At 29.9% G+C, this 16,821-nt stretch overlaps 1 protein-coding gene across 1 annotated transcript in view; it reads right to left on the reverse strand.

Annotated features, from left to right (window-relative positions):
• Positions 1-16,821, reverse strand: part of LOC129959979 (orphan steroid hormone receptor 2-like) — a 165,786-nt gene that overhangs the window by 102,741 nt on the left and 46,224 nt on the right. Inside the window, exon 2 of the mRNA XM_056072931.1 lies at positions 7,062-7,223. The gene's annotated coding sequence lies outside the window, so the exon portion shown is untranslated. The remainder of the gene's footprint in view (positions 1-7,061; positions 7,224-16,821) is intronic.

Consider the following 16,821-nt stretch of genomic DNA (forward strand, 5'->3'; position numbering starts at 1 on the left):
CATGTAGATGAATAGAAAATTAAAATCTTACAAAAACATAACCTTGGATTTTATTACAGTTTCATTTGTTAATTTACAAATCATTCACTTTTAAAACGAGTGCAATTTCTTAAGTAAATAATTACACGCAACGCGTCATCAAACAAAATTCCGCAATGAATCTGGAAAAGATTGAGAAAAAAAGAATCTCAAAATCTTTTGAATTTCAAAGGCCTAATTAGCTGTATAATAGTTGATGTGGAAACATAAAGGATAAGAATGCTACAGATTACGACTTTTTCAACTCTAGGAAAAGACACGAGCACAGAAATTTAAAATTATGAAGGTTTCAACAGTAGATTACTGTCGAACTCCCTAATATTAACAAACTAAATTAATTAATAAAGCTAATCACGGTTTAAACTTGAAATATGACTCTAATAAAATGCTTCAATTCTTGCGTAACAACTTAAGTAGAGGATTATGACAAAAACTAAATGATTCAAATGTATGATTTTATATTCTTTTATGCTTTTAAAGAATCATATTATCAAAAAAATTAACAAATTATTGTCAAGTGTAAAATATGTATTTAAGACGCCTAAATTTTGTTTTTCCCTTGTGTTAAAAAGCACATTTTTATCAAATAGCCGTCAAGGATTCTTTAGAGGAAGAATTTTAATTCCTAATACAAATGATTTCATATTCAGTATAGTCTAAAATTTTTTTTTTTTTTTTTTTTTTTGCTAGTTTTAAAAATATGTGAAGTATTCCTTTGTATATTTATGACCAAACTTTTACCCTTTGAAAAATCAAACTATATGAATACTTAATTCTAAGCAAGGCATATAAAAATATTAAATTCAAAAGTACGTTAAATGAAATCCTAAAGGGCCGCATAAATATAAAGATAAATTTAAATATTATTTTGACTTAAATTTAATGTTCTAAGTTAAATTATCTCTTCGGCTTCAATTTTCTTTCCCATTAGAGTGGTAAGTTGTAAATATCTCACTTAAAAAGAGGGCCACAGTACAAAATGTTCACTTTATTTTTCTTGGAAGATTTCAATCACTTATTCTTATTTTTTTATAATATGAGTTTCAGTATTTAGGACGTTGAACAGAAGCATAGGGACAGTTTTGCCCCTAAACTAATGCTCTTTATCTTAAGAGAAATTCAGTTTTTCGTATCATGATAGTCTTTCAGAAGCCATTCAGAAGAAATGGAGTGCAAGAAAAACTTTGGGGGGTCTAAAATTTCTAAAGGCAACAAATCTTTTAAAATTTTAAATTATTTTCAAACCAAACTGTTTCTTTTGACGTTGTCATTATTTGTAACGTTTGACAAGCTCTTAAACAGTTTTTTTTTCCCTTTTGATACAAATGCATTCAAGTGATCAGCGAACTTTGTTGTGTGGCGGTTTCAAAAGCCAAACCCATTTCAACTTTTGAAAAGGAAAAAACTTTAACTACAAAATCACTATTTGAATGCATCCTTTTATTAAAAAAGAGTGTCTAACCTGACCGCCATGAGAACTCTTGCCGCCAAATGTCTTCATTTACGGTGGTCACTATAAAGAGATTACAGTAGAAACAGATTATCTACCCTATGAGTTCATTTCGTATAGGTAATAATTCATTCAAGTTTATATATATATATATATATATATATATTGGCACGCTTAGCTCCAAATTGACTACATATGGCAGTATTACATTTAAGTTTTAAAAATAATTTATTAAAATATCCAACATTTTGAAAATGTCATTTATCTCTGTTTTATGCACAAAGAGTTACACATATCAAATGGAAGAGCTGAAAAATTATCTGTATACCTAACGATTGCACAATAAAGCGAAAAAACATTCATTAAGAAATATAAATTAGTATTTGGATCAATTCATGTCAAAAAATTAATCGTTTTCGTTTCATTTGGGCTAATTTCAGACGAACTACCGTATTGTCCGGAGAAAACGCGGAATAATTCGTTTTCTAGAAAATACAAATAATAGCATAATTACACTGGAGTCCAAAAGTTTAGGTACAACTTGTTTTTGGTATCTAATTTGAGAATGAATAAACACAGAAATAAGAAATTTGGAGAAATGGTAAACTGAATAGTTCTTAAATTAATGCAACGTAGAAGCTTTCTGAAATTCAACACAAATATGAGCTACATAAAAAAAAAATGCACTAATGGCAGTGAATTCTATTCTTGGAGAAACCAGTATATCACAGATTTATGTGAAAAAATGTCCCAGAAATATTACAAAAACGGATACCTTGGAATATGTTCACCTAAGGAATATGTCCATCCCTAGCTTCAATGCATTGGTGGCATCGACTTTGTATGCTGAGAATTAAGTTGTCGGATGCCGAAACGGAAAGCGAAGATCAGACACGGAGTAATCCTTGTTACAGCTCCTCTAATGACCTTAGAAAGCAGCAAACTTAACGACTTAAAGCAGCAACCTGTCTCCAAAGGGAATCCCAAAGATGTTGTATCGGATTCAGATCTGGAGATCGAACTGACCATTCCAATTGCTCAGTAACGCTACCCTCAAGATGGTCTTCAATAAGCCGAGCTCGATGCGCGGTCATGCATTGCTGTCCATCAAAAACAAAAATCACTAACAAAAGTAGCGGCATATGGGCGGATATATAAATCAAGGATCTCGAAATCTCAAACCGCTCAAAGTTCCTCCATGGAACACATGCAAGTCAGTATGACCATTGAGAGAGAGATCCATGCCCAAATCATTCTTCCCTTCACCTCTGTAACTGTGGCTTTCAACAACGTTGAATTGGTTGTATCTGGGGTGTTGTTCCCTTCAGATCATCTCTCGTGTGAAGCTTTATTCGACTAAGAAGAGTACAAAAGCCCATTGCTGATTGATCCAGAAACCTTGAGACGTCTAGCAACAACAGCATGTGACAATACCATTTATATCTCTCCGATCGCCCGCCGCCCTAATGAATCAGACAAACGATTTTTTCCTAGACATTGCAAGACTCTTCTGAATATTGTCAGCGAAACTGCCAAAAACAAGTGAAGATCAATAACTACGCACAAAACTTGTATACAAAATTACGAAGGTTACATTTTCGCACATTTTTTCCAACATAAGTATTCAATTTTTCAAAATAAAACTGGTATCTATTGTTTTCGCATACGTTTTCTTAAAGTTCGTTCGTTACTATCATGCCCATAAACTGAGAATTTTAATGTTACTGCCATTTTTTTTCATGGTGAGCTAAGAGAAACTAGTTGTACTTTAACTCTTGGAGGTCCGTGTATTTCCAAATTTTTATTTTTATAAAAGCCTATTTATATCCTAATATCACATAAAATACTCAATTATTAAACACTCACGAAAACGTTTCGAAATCTGCATTTATTTAATTTCTCTAAAAATCTGTATTTTCCCACACACAAAAGCAGTAACTTTCATACTAAAGAAAATGTTATACAAATAATTGTTTATAATTAAGTTTGATTTATTACTTAATTTCAGTATACATTCCCTTTCTAAAACATAATTAATTTCGCGAAGTTTATTTTTAAAAATATTCAGATTTTTTTTAAAAAGTTCGACTGCATATTTAGACGTACACCATAGGCCCAGATTTAATAGCCTAAACAGAACCGTCTTTTTAAAATGTAATGAAAATTTTCCTTTAAATTGTTTCTACCAAAAAAAAAAGGTGTAAATTTACTTCAGATAGTATTCCAGATGGCCAATAATCATTTCCCCAGGCTTGAAAAGAAAACCAATTATTGCGAAGAAAATGCATTCTTAAGAACTGTCATTTCAAATGGTAGAGAGAAAAATGAGCTTTCATTTTCAATGAATACACTCATTAGCTGTACAGCAGTAAAGAAGCAGTCCTTGGAGTAAATCACTGCACCGTTACACATAATCGTCCGTGTTTGGGATTTTAAAGCCTCTGTTTCCTTATACTGAAAGGATGTTTAAAAAAAACGTCATGATTTTAGAAACAACAGAAAACTATTTATTTTAACCAGAAAAAAGTTTAATAAAGTTTAAAAGAAGTAAGCTAAGCAAATAGAGAGACACATATAATGTGGCAAAAGCAAGAAGAGACCTCCGAGGGATTCCCCCTATTCGGAATGGATCTTTCCTACCAAAACCTGCTCCTATAGCGACCTAAACAACTGGCGGCAAGAGTTCTCATGATGGACAGACTAGATAACCAGGACTGACTTTGAAGTGGGAAAGTTGTTAGAAAGGTCCCATCTTCTGTCGTTTTCCTCTCGCGAGATCTGTATTTATTCTCTAATTGAAGAGCCCGATAGAATATAAAAATATTGTCAAAATCCTTAGAGGAATTTCTTTCCATTATTATTCTGATTGTACACATTTACAAAATTAATAATTATTATAATTACCCCCTCGCCTGAAAAAGTAATCATGTGATCCTCAAACCATGCAATTCTGTTTTCTTGATTAGAACAATTTTAAATTTAAATCAGACTAAAGCAAAAAGCAGAAATATAATTTGACGGTAAAAATATTAATCTTCGAATTCAATTACGATAATATGCGTTATTTGTATATTTCAGAAACTCTTTTTAAACAATTTTTAGCATTTTTTTCTACTATATTCATCACAAGAATTTTATATGTAAATATATTAATGCATATAAATTATATTTAAAAATGACAAAAGCATTTAATTTGAATATTTACAAATAAACAGAGCAGTTTTGCGTCCAATAACAAAGTTCCAGTTACAAAAAAACTATAATAAATAAATATGATATTACAAATATATCCACAAATTGGCAAAATTGTTAAGTTTTATTGTGAAATAATATAAACCAGCTCATAGAAACAGTAACTCCTAAATAATGTTGCTGAATTCGGCTTTTTGTATATATTTTCTCAAGGTTTTTTTACTATATGTGCATATCTAAATTTCTTGATCTATTACTACGAACTCTAAAAACCATGAAACTCTGAAGCCTATTCTGAGACACTGCATTCAAAATGTACTGAAACTTCTTTCGCTGTCAGAGTCAATGCAATTTTTAAATTGATTCATTTCATAAAAACTCGAGAAATGTACTGTTGTAGTTGAAACAACATTTTCTATTTAGATGCATCTTGCTTCCTTGAAAAAACGCAACTCTGCGAATAAAAATTATTAAACAAATATTCTTCAGATCAATTTTTAAATGTTATGATTTGCTGCAGTACAGTTTCAAAACTTTTGGTGACCATGATTCAAGGATTTTATGCTTAACAGCATCTGGGACTTAACTATCATGTGTGCACAGTAAATTTTGCAATGTTTCTGGAGAGAATGTTACGAGATTTGCAATACACAATGTATTGCCAAGTTTTCTTTTCTTTTTTTTTTTTTTTTTAAAGTTGTCAATAGTGAGTTAATCACAAACATTTCTTCTCAAATAAATTTTTTTTTATCCACAAGATATTTTTATCGATCTACGGGGGAAAGGTTCATCAATCCAGACGAGGAGGGGGAGGCTAGAACCCTTCCAGGTCCCCCATAGGGGCCACCCCTGAAGATAATTCTCCATATGGATATTAGTTGTCACATAGCTATAGCTATCATTTTTGAATGTGAATACATTTTTCTGTACAGAATACATTTTCACAGTGGAGCACATGTATTTTGATTATTTTTTAAATGAAGAATTAGATCTTTTCTATTCAAATTTGAAATACTTCTATCAAATTATAATGCAGGACAAAAACTAATAAAAATAGAAATTAAAACAAAAGAAAATATTCTGTATAATATCCTGAAGGAAATATTGCATTTAATAGTAAGATTAATTGCCTACTATAAAAAAGTTTTTTAAAATGAATTTTTATTAATCTGGCGTTTTCATTAATTCGACGGTTCTCTGATCTGATAACTGCTGGGTTATAGAGTCTAGAACATATTTAATTGGGAGAATTCTTAAAAAAAGATTGATGTATAAAAAACTTAACGCATTCAGCATTTTCTTTGGAAAATTTATTTTTAGAAGTGAATTCGAAAATTTCTTATATATTGATATAACTTTTATCAAAAAAAAGAAAATGTTTTTTTCTGAACTTAAACCTATCGCTTGTATTCAAAGAAAATCAAGAGACCAGTTAAAAATAAAAACACTACGCCGAAATTTCATTTCTAAATAGAAGAAAAGGATTAAAGAAATCAGCCAACGGGCTTCTACAGAGGTCAAGGGTAGCAGCTAGAAAGGGAGCAATAAGATACACCAAGCGTTGTAATTTCTTATACAGATTCTTTCTATAACAAATGCCTATAAATTTACAACCATTTTATATAAGTCGATTGCAATAAATGTTCAACCATTGCATAAAAACTTTATTTATAATCACAATTACGCATATGATTGGATTAAGAATTGTTTTTTAAGTGTTCTCAGATTTTGTATTACTTTCCGGTATTTAATTTTCATACAGTTATGCAAAATATATACCTGTACATGCGGTTTCATCTGCATTTATTTACTACATATATAAGCAAAAATAAAATTATTAAAATTTAATGTCATACAATTTTGGAATTCCGATATTTTATCACTTAAAATATTTTAAAACTTTAAACCCTGATTAGAATAGTAATTGCTTAGTATTAATGATTTAGAATAAATGATACTCTCGTCTCACCGTTTTCACACACATACGTAAACTTAAAATTTCAACGGAAATAAGGGGATTGCTAAAAATTGTGCTTATATTAATTTATAAAAATAGATTAAAATTAGAGAAACAGTCATACATAAATAAATGAAATTTATATGACTAAAAAGCTAATTTTTAAAAAAAATTTAGATGTTGTAGAAATACTTTTTGATCAATAATATGTTATAATGGAAAAAATCATTCTACCCCTATTTCATCTCTTTAGCAGAACGTAATAGTTTTTAATAGCATAGTTAACCCTCCTAGATATTAAGGAAAATGTATCAATTAGGTCAGGAGGTGTAGAATTGTATAAGACTCAAACAATCAAACATACAAACGGTTAATCAATTATATGTATATATATATAGAGAGAGATAGATAGATATAGCTTACCTTTCTTGACAAATTTACTGTGAATAGCTAATAAGGTCTGTGTAGTTTTCAGATGCATCCATAAGTTCTTTTTACATAAACAGTGCATTTAAGTAAATTTCAGACTAGTGAAGAAATAATAGTTTTATAGATCTGCCCTCATAGAGGTTTCAAGAAAGGAATCTAGAAGAAAAAGGAAGAAATTTCTTCTTTCAGAATTTTAAATAAATTTCTAAGAAGTTTACTAATGTTTTTATTTTAATAAATAAATCAGAGAAAAAAAATAGAGATCATATTTTAATACGAATCCATAATCAAACTAAGCAAATAAAAAAAATGCTCCTGATGTGCACTCAATGTCAATGTAAAGCATCTTACTTTCATAACTAAATGTATGATTTTTTAAAAATTTTGTTTTATTTTGAAATATATAATGAATTCATACTTTTTAAGTATGTGATTAAAGAAATCATATTTTTCATCATCAACAAAAACTCATCTTATTCTAATTGACAATGGAAAAAGTACTTTTTAAATTGTATGTGATAATACAATCAATAAAAATCTAACAATTTTCACTATTCTTTTCTAAATACTTATGTATAATGCTCTGTGAAGTATGATAGTACAAAAAATAACTTTTCTGTACAAAAATATGATTTGTCACTTTGCTATGTGTTCGAGAAAAATCAGCAGTTCTTAATTCACATTTTGTTTGGTTTTAGCAAAATGCAAAGAAATGACCTTTATAATTCTTTAATAGTTAAGGAATACATTTAAAATCCTGAAGGAAAGACGATGCCACCTCAAGTGTTTAATTGATATTCTAAAATACATCTTGAATGCATTTGATCTAAATTTTCTCAAAATGCTGGAAATAAAAGTAGCGTTTTAAAAAATGCAAACATTTTTCTCATATCTTATGCATTTCTCAAATTAAGATATTTTATACGTAAACTTATGGGAAATAGAAGTGTCCCTTCCATGCAAAGCTAAGAAAAGTGAATAATCATAATGATTATTTTATATTTATTTATTTTTTATCATTATAATTATTACAAGAGAAAAGTAAGGTTTTTTTGGGTTATACATGCATTATTAGACTGCATTTTAAACAATTAAAGAAATTTCAGATTTCAAAGAAATGGGCTCTTTAACGTGTTAGTTTGTAAAGGGTTAATTGATTTTATTTCTTAAAATTTAAGTACGTGAGTGAACTGGACAATGTGCTAAATTCTTCTGCTGAAAACGAACTAGAGAAATTTTGTGCAATAATAATAATAAACCGACAATGCCAGAAAATGTCTTGTTTTACAAATTCACAAAGCAAAAAAAAAAAAAAAATTATCACTACCAACATTTCTTTTTAAAAAAACCTTTGTCTTTGAATTTTTCAGAGGAATATACATTAGGATGGACCAAAAATATCAAATTTTTTCATGTCGCTATACAGTGGAAAAAGAAACAACTGGCTAGAAATAAAATGAGAAAATTATTTTTTTAATTGATTGATAGCTTCCATTTCTGAATATGAGCCTTACATGTCAGAAAAAGTGGTGAAAATCGAGTTTTTGTATATTTTTTTTAATTTACCTCTATCTGATTATTATAGTATCAGTTGTTAAATACTCAAATATTTAAATAATCAAGTATCAATAATTACTTTTTTTAATCAAAATCGGTTAGTAACTTCTAGTTGCACAATCCCTCCAAAGGTGATAAAATACTAGTGAATTCCCTTCAATATTCAAATTCAGTTCTTAATCATCAGGCGTCATCTTCTCTATGAATTAAAACAGTTCGACGAATAAATATAACAAAAATCTATTTAGATCTAAAAAATACCAGTTACATTTATTTTCCTTATTTATGGTAAAATATCGGAAAACTAAGCTCCAAAACAAGAATACTATTTGTTAGCAAAGAACAAATGGCAAAAATTCAGAAAATTACGCAATTTAAGAGAACTTTAAGAAAAATCTTTTTAAACCTATTAAAACATCTTTATGTCTCTTTTGAATGGCATTTTAATTTTTCTTCTCATCAAATGACTCTTGGAAATTTGATTTGGGAAAGAAATGGGGAATTGTGGATCTAATATACAAGTTCACATAAAAATATTCTGAAAGGATCAATAATACCTTCATCAAAACAACAAAAACAAAACAAAGTAGAACATTGTTGTTCGTCTGAAATTACTAATAACGGTTGAAATTTTAAATTCAACACAATTATAAGTGTTCATAAGAAGCTCCTCCAAAAATCAGAACGATATCAAGGCGATACGATAGCTCATTCTACGCTTTGAAAGCCTGTAGGATGCATGTCTCAAGTTCTTCAACGTCAACGTAGACTCTTTGTCAAAGATAAGTTCATTTTGAGGTGATTGCGTATTTAATTAAACAAGAAGTATTTTCATTAATTGAAATACAAACATACGTTCTATGAATCACTACGTCATATGTAAATTTGAGTAAGTATAATGTATTATTATTTTTAAATAAACTAGTTAAACGATATTTTCAGTTATTATGTGGTAGGTATGGTACAGTAAAGATGAAATTATCCTTTTTCAGACAACAGCAAATATACAATATATGTTTTTTTTAAATCTAAGTAGTATTAAAACAAAAGCAAATTTACAATAATAAGGAAGCTTGTGGTTATAAGGCACTGAATAAATAAGCAAAATCTTACGTTTCATAAGGGAAAAATTATTATTTTTTAAATGTAAGTTTAAAAAGTATTGGCTTAAGAGAAACATTATAAATTATGCATCTATAAAAACATTATATGTTAAAAAGTTATTGATAAAGTCGGAACCAATCTCAAAAAATGATAAGTAAAATCATCATCACGATTTAGTTGTTAACTTGTCAATCATTAAACTTTTATTCTGCTTGGCTAAAGGATAACAATCTTTCTGATTTTAAATACAAATTTGAATCCCGTATATATTTTCCCTCTTCTGTCTGAGAGAGAATTAAAGCTTTTTATTTTATACATTACAATATTTTGCTAAAAAAATGTGATCAGTGAAATATATTTCTTTCATCACAATAGTATCAAACATAAAACGTAAAAGGCAAGGCAAGAAGAGAGATTCACTTTCCTCACATAATTTTAGAGTCAAATTGATTATGCCTTATATTATCTTTTGTAAATTTGGAGTCAGCCTGACGCTTTGGGTTTTAAAAATCATCTGTTAAACTGGAAAAGCGGATAGTACACAGAGTATATCAAGTTCAGAAATGTTTCAAAGGTTGCAGAAAGCACAGTTAATAAAAAGGGATATGTCTCGCCTAGAAAAGGTAAAATTTTAGAGACAAAGGAAGAATAAAAAATATCATCTCATGTGCCTCATACTATGTACTATCTAGGGCCACAAAATGCTTAAATCAGCATAAGCTACAGTTGTTAAATATTAACCCGGGAAATACCTCGTAGAGTTCAAAACATGTTAAATTAATTGAAACAATTCGTTACCTTTCTGGAAACTTAGTTAAACCCTTCGCATACAATAACCTGCCTGACAGAAATATCAAATAGTTTTGAATACACTTAGCATTTCTCCTATTCAGAATCCAAAAATTGGTATAAAAGACCGCCTCAGAGAAAACAATGAACCATAAATAGGAATAATAGCCTCATTATACAGAAGGTGACAATCTATGCTCTTTATTTTATAAAGATAGGAAAGAGAAATGCTCTGACGTCTGAGTGGTAAGAAGGGTTCAACGCTATAGACTGCTGATGTTCTAAATTCTTTAGTGGATATGTGTAATCCCTGATTATAAATGGTGTCAAATGCTTTCAGGTTAGATCTGGCAGCGGAACTATATACCATATAATCGAGTCTTGAGCGAACAAGGGGTCTATAAATTTTCATTAACGATATTCTATCAGCACCCCAAAAGGTGCTGGACAGCACTTTATAATATCCAGTGTCTAAACACACTTTCTTTTCAAATTATTTATGCACAGTTGAAACGTCAATTTATTATCCAATGTAACCTCTAAAAATTTAAACTTACTGGAAATAGAAATAACTGATCCATTTAAATGGATTTCTAGGCTAGGATGAAGGCCAGATCTTTAACAAAAATGTATACAAACTGCTTTCTGCGCAAAAAAAAGACAAACCCATTTTTGTTGCCAAACCAATTTTATTATTAATTCTTGTTTGTAGTTGCCTTTCGATAAACTCCATGTTCTCATTAGTGCAATGAATCTGGATATGTCTGCAACAAAAATGAAGTCAGCACATACGTAGATATAATCGAAGAAAATCACTACCCTCAGGAACTTCTTCGTGTTGAGCAAAAGTATCTTATAAAATATCTCCAATGAGGGCGTGAAACATTATTGTCTCTAAAAAGTGTTTTCAAAAGATCGTACATTACCTTTTAATCCCATGTTAAATAAATCTCTTAAAATGCAGTATCGCTAAGTACGATTGTTAGCTTTCTCCATATCAAAAAAAACTGATGCATGGTGTTTTTTTACCTACGAAAGCTTTCCTAATGCCCTTTCTGATTGCAAAAAGTTATCTAGTGTGCCTCGTCTTTTGCAAAAGCCACTCCAAAAAAAAAACCAGATGGTTTTTTTTTTTTTTTTTTTAAATATACATCAATTTAGGCCTAATAATATGCTACAATATTTTTTGAGACAATTAGTTTGTGGTATAGGTCTGTAATTACTAGGGAACCAGGTTTACCTTTTTAGGTTTGGGAATATGAACTATTATGGTTTACTCCCAGGAAGAAGGGAACGCCTCTCAGTCCAAATTCTGTTTAATAAGGTTAAAATAACGTGCAAAGATGATTCATCGGCTTGCCTGAGCATATCATTATGATTTTTGTCCGGCCCTGGCAATGTGGAATGGTATTTTTGTAATATTTGTATCAATTCATTAAAAGAAAAAACTGAGTTGTAATCTTCATTTGTCGGCGCAAAATCCAAAAATTGTTGTTCATCTCTTCTCTTAAAAGCAATAAAAAATCCAAGCATCGCTAGAATAAAACTTTTCACTTGAAATATCCGAAAGTGATTGTCCTAAAACAGCAGTAATCTGTTTCGCATCAAAAATTATTTGTCCTCTGTATTTTAAAAATGATACATTTTGTGAGTCGCTAGGATCCAGCTACTTTTTTTTACTTTATTCCAAGACTTTTTAGAAGAAATGTGCCCATTAACTGAATTTATAAATGGATGCAGAAATTATTTTAGCGATTTCGACTCATTCTTTTAAATTCAGCCTGAACCTTTTAAAAATTTGATTAAATTTTAAGTAGTTAGATACCTTCTAAATGTATTTCAAGCTTTGTTTGGTTTTTTCTGGCAATTTTCGCATTGGCCATTCCACCATGGCTTGTAAACTTTTGGTATGTTTTGGGGAGTGTTAGTATCCGCGACTACAATTAAAGTCTGTTACTCAGTTTACTGCCAAATCTATTGAATTGCCTATCAGCATGTCTGGGATCAGCTCACTTGAGGCTGATCCCAGACTAAACTAAACAACGGCCAATCGGCACGATTTAATAAATTATACTTGTTTGGTCTCAGACGGAATGTAAAATGATTTCAATGACATATTGAAAGATCAATTGTTTGAAATGTCCAACTAGCTTGACAAAAATGTTTGTAACTATATCCTTTAACAAAGACAATGATCATCTACGAGCTTTCCGATTTGTTACATTTACATCATAATTTCCTCAGATATGATTATGACTATTAAAATCTCCCATGAGAAAGAAAAATGCAGTTAGTTTTTGAAGCAATTCCTAAAAATTTCTAGATTTTATCTGTTCACTGGATAGAAATATAAAAAGCAAACTGCTGTAAGAATAATTAACTGTATTTGTGCAGCAATTGCTGTAAATCTGAGTTCAAATCAATAGAATTGGAAAATATATAGCAGGAAATGAAATATGAAATTATTCCCGCAGCACAGGAGACCTGCAGAATTTATTTTCTTCAGGATAGCATAACTCTTTAATTGTAGATGTAGGGGGAAGTAAATAGGTTTCTTAAAAACAAAGACAGGCCATCTGATATTTGCTCAATTTAATATCTTTGATTCTATGATGAGATATTACGAGTTACTGATAGTCTGAATCATCTTGGACAAATTTTAAAATATAATAGATGGCTACTACTGCGATGTGTGCATTTTTCTGTTTGCGCGCTAGAAATATTATCATGACCTGGATGTTGTTAGTTGTTATGAGGAACGACCAGCTCGCTGGAAGTAAATGGGCCCCTTATACATGAAACATTATGTCCCGTCCCCTTACCAAGATGTTGCCAAAGATGTTTGGGACTTTCGATCGTCATGTTGGAAAACAGCAATCTTACAGTTTGCCAATTCTTGACACTTTTCTTGAACTGCATTACTCAGTTTGGTGAATTGTTGAGCAGACATTTGAATTAACTGTTCGGTTGCTTTATAAAAATTTGAAGCGTAAAATTCCTTTATAATCCGATCAAACTGATGGCGTAATATTTTTTGGGTGAATCTCAGCTTTTAATGTTATCTGGCCTGGTTCACCCTGCTTCATCTTCTATCTATTTCGATTAACGTTGCTATGAACTATCCAGTTTTCTTCGCCGATAATCAGTCATTTCAGAAATGGATCAATACCATCGTGTTTCAGAAACAAATATGCTAGTGCGTTGCTTCAAATGATAGGTCCCTTCCAAATTATAAAGGGACCCATAAATCGATTTTCTTAATAATGCCAAATTTCACATTTCTTAATGCATCTATGAGATACAGTGAGTTTCTCTGCAATCTCTGCCATAATCTGAATAAACAATGGTCTTGATATGACTCTCATCAACTTTAATTAGAAGCCAGATCGTTACGTATTTTTAAGTTAAAAAACAACAGAACGAAACTTGGCATATCAATTTTGACACTGACTTTCTTTCAAGGTTTCAGTCCCATATATGGTACATTTCTTGTATGCTTGCGATGCATTCCTGCCTTTTCGGAAATAATACAATAAAATGTGCCTGAAAAGCACATTTTGTACTTCCGTTTTTAAATTGGGATAAAACTAATCTAAAAACCCCTATCAACAAAATCCGAAATCAATTGGTTATCAGGCCAATACAAGTGATGAATTTTTGATGCACAACATACCAATTATTGGGATGAAAGTTTATCTTTTTATATCTTTACCTTATTGAATACTGGTGAAATGAAAACTCAAATGTAAAGAAATTACCATTCCGCATATCAGCTTACTTGAGAAAATTTAATATAAAATACAGAAAATAATAACATTTTCCAGTACTTTACATGCAGTACAAATTAATTAATTATCACTCAACATAGATTAAAAATAAAAATTTCTCAACAAAAATACAAAATGGCGAATTTCTTAAATTCTTCACTTATTACCAAATACAGATTAAATATTAAAATTTCTAATACAAACTTTTAATTATAGAAAGATAAATTTCATTTATTAAAGCAGCAAAATAAATCATATCTTTAGGACAATATAATCATTTGAAAATATATCAAATAAAAACTTCCTCAACGCAATTTTTAATTTGAAAGCAGACCTTAAATTGAAGGCAAACTTTCAGAATTGTAATTTGGATTTACATGAGTCAAATTCATCCATGCTTAAATCTTAGTATTTAATAATAAATATTGCCATGAGAGGATTAAAGAAAAGCTCATCACTATATTTTCGAAAATAGCGCTTATTAATTAATTAGACATTCGATTTCATCCACAAAATTTCATTTTGTAAATCAAAACAAAAAAATTAAATTTTTAAAATAGCATCAAAAAGATAATTATAGTAAGTAATACTATAGCTTCCTTTTTAATAAACAATACTGAAATGTAACTTCTATGCGATTTTAATAAGCTCTTCAGTTCGTGATGCGAACAATTCCGAATTTATTTAATATCCAGTATCCAGATATGAAACCGTGGAAAATTTTATAATTCAATATTTTTTTTTAAAAACTATATTTAGATTTTCACAAAGAGATACACAACCACTACTATGTTTCTTGTGTAAACAGATAAGATGAGCGAACACAAGGAGGCAGTCATGTATTTTGATATCAGTGGTGTAACCAGAATGGTGCAGGAAAGGCAAATGTCATAACCAGGGGGGAGCAAAATTGTGGAATAGTTTAGCTGAATTTACTAAAAACATTATTTTTTTTTCTTTTACTCTTATTCTCCAGAACTAAGCTAAAAGTTTTTATATAAGACACATAAGAACTGGATACGTTACTGCCGAAATTTGCCCGAAATATAATCAAGAGGGTCACAAACAAGTTTATTGTAAAAATTCTCTCAAAAGCATTGATTACTCTTTAGAAAACAGCAAATTTGAACTAAACAGGAATACAAACTACAGTTCAAATGAACCGAGTGTCCTACCCTTCGAAAGGAAGTAGAGTGCCTGTCCAAGCAATACAGTATGTTTAGTATACCTTTTTTAGAAATTAAATTTGTTCATCTTAACCTTCATCACACAGTTGCGGCAATTAAGAAGACCAAAATATTAGCTTGCTTACGTATAAGAACTATATCAGATCCGTCTTTGCCCTAATGGTGTCACTGCAAAAGCCAATTTTTTTTACTTCTAATTGATCAAACCTTACAGCTGGACGCTTCGAGTCATGAAAGTCTATAACCAACAATACCATTGCTATCATTACCCTGATTCCAAATCAATTAATACGCATCCTCTCAATCGGTTGCTCTCCCTCTGAAGATATTGAGAAATATTGAGAATACACTCATTAAATTTCAGCGGTGCCTTCAGATTAAACACAGCAGAGTAATAATTGCATGAGCTTTTAATGCCAAGTGTCATGTTTCAGATGGTAATATGGAAAACGATCGAAGGGGAAGTCTCCTTGAATTTATTCTGTCGAAAGGTCTAATTATCTGAATGAAGAAAAGGCTCCTCCCATATTTGCTGGATCAACAGGTCATTCCTGGATTGATGAGAATTTGATTGATGCGACCAAATTCTCACTGAAAACATTTTCAGATGGAAAGTGGACATAAAGCCTACATGCAGTGACATCAATAGCATTCGTTTTTCTTTGTATGCCTGCCTTAAGTTCTTCCGTAAAAGAATAAGAATGGACAACTTAGATATATTAAATTTCGATTAATCCTGCTAAAATAAACTTGATAGTTTTAAAGAAGGTCTATTGAATTGAATTTCTACATTCTTCAATTTAGTATAAAACCATTTTTATAATTAAAATGAGTGTTATTTTCTGTTTCTATTTTTTAAAAAATTTCAAAATCTCGGATTACTGTGTTATTTATTGTTATATACTGTTACTAGTATTTTATAAATATTATATATGCAAGTAACATTTTTATGAAAATTTCATTTCCATTTTAAGAATTCTTCTCAGTTTTATAAGTATTTATTTTTAATACAGACATGTCCCCACTACAAATTGAATTGCTCATGCTCATTTGTATAAATAAAATAAAGGAAGTCTTTCTTATAAGCATATTATCAAATATTTTATTACAGATTTCTAAGTATTATGAAATATTGGTTTAAATAACGTATGAAAATTATTTGAACAGCTTTCTTAGAATTCTACTTATTAACTATTGATCCGAACTCGTCAGTGAATTTTCCCTTTCTAATAAATATTCAAGATAATAAAATATGTTTAAATAAAAAATTGATATTGTATACATGCATGCTATGAGAAATTGGTTTCTATCAGAAATGTAATCATTCTCTCAACCTATATTGCTGGAAGG

Source organism: Argiope bruennichi, chromosome X2, assembly GCF_947563725.1.
Source record: "Argiope bruennichi chromosome X2, qqArgBrue1.1, whole genome shotgun sequence".
Classification (NCBI taxonomy): Eukaryota; Metazoa; Arthropoda; class Arachnida; order Araneae; family Araneidae; genus Argiope; species Argiope bruennichi.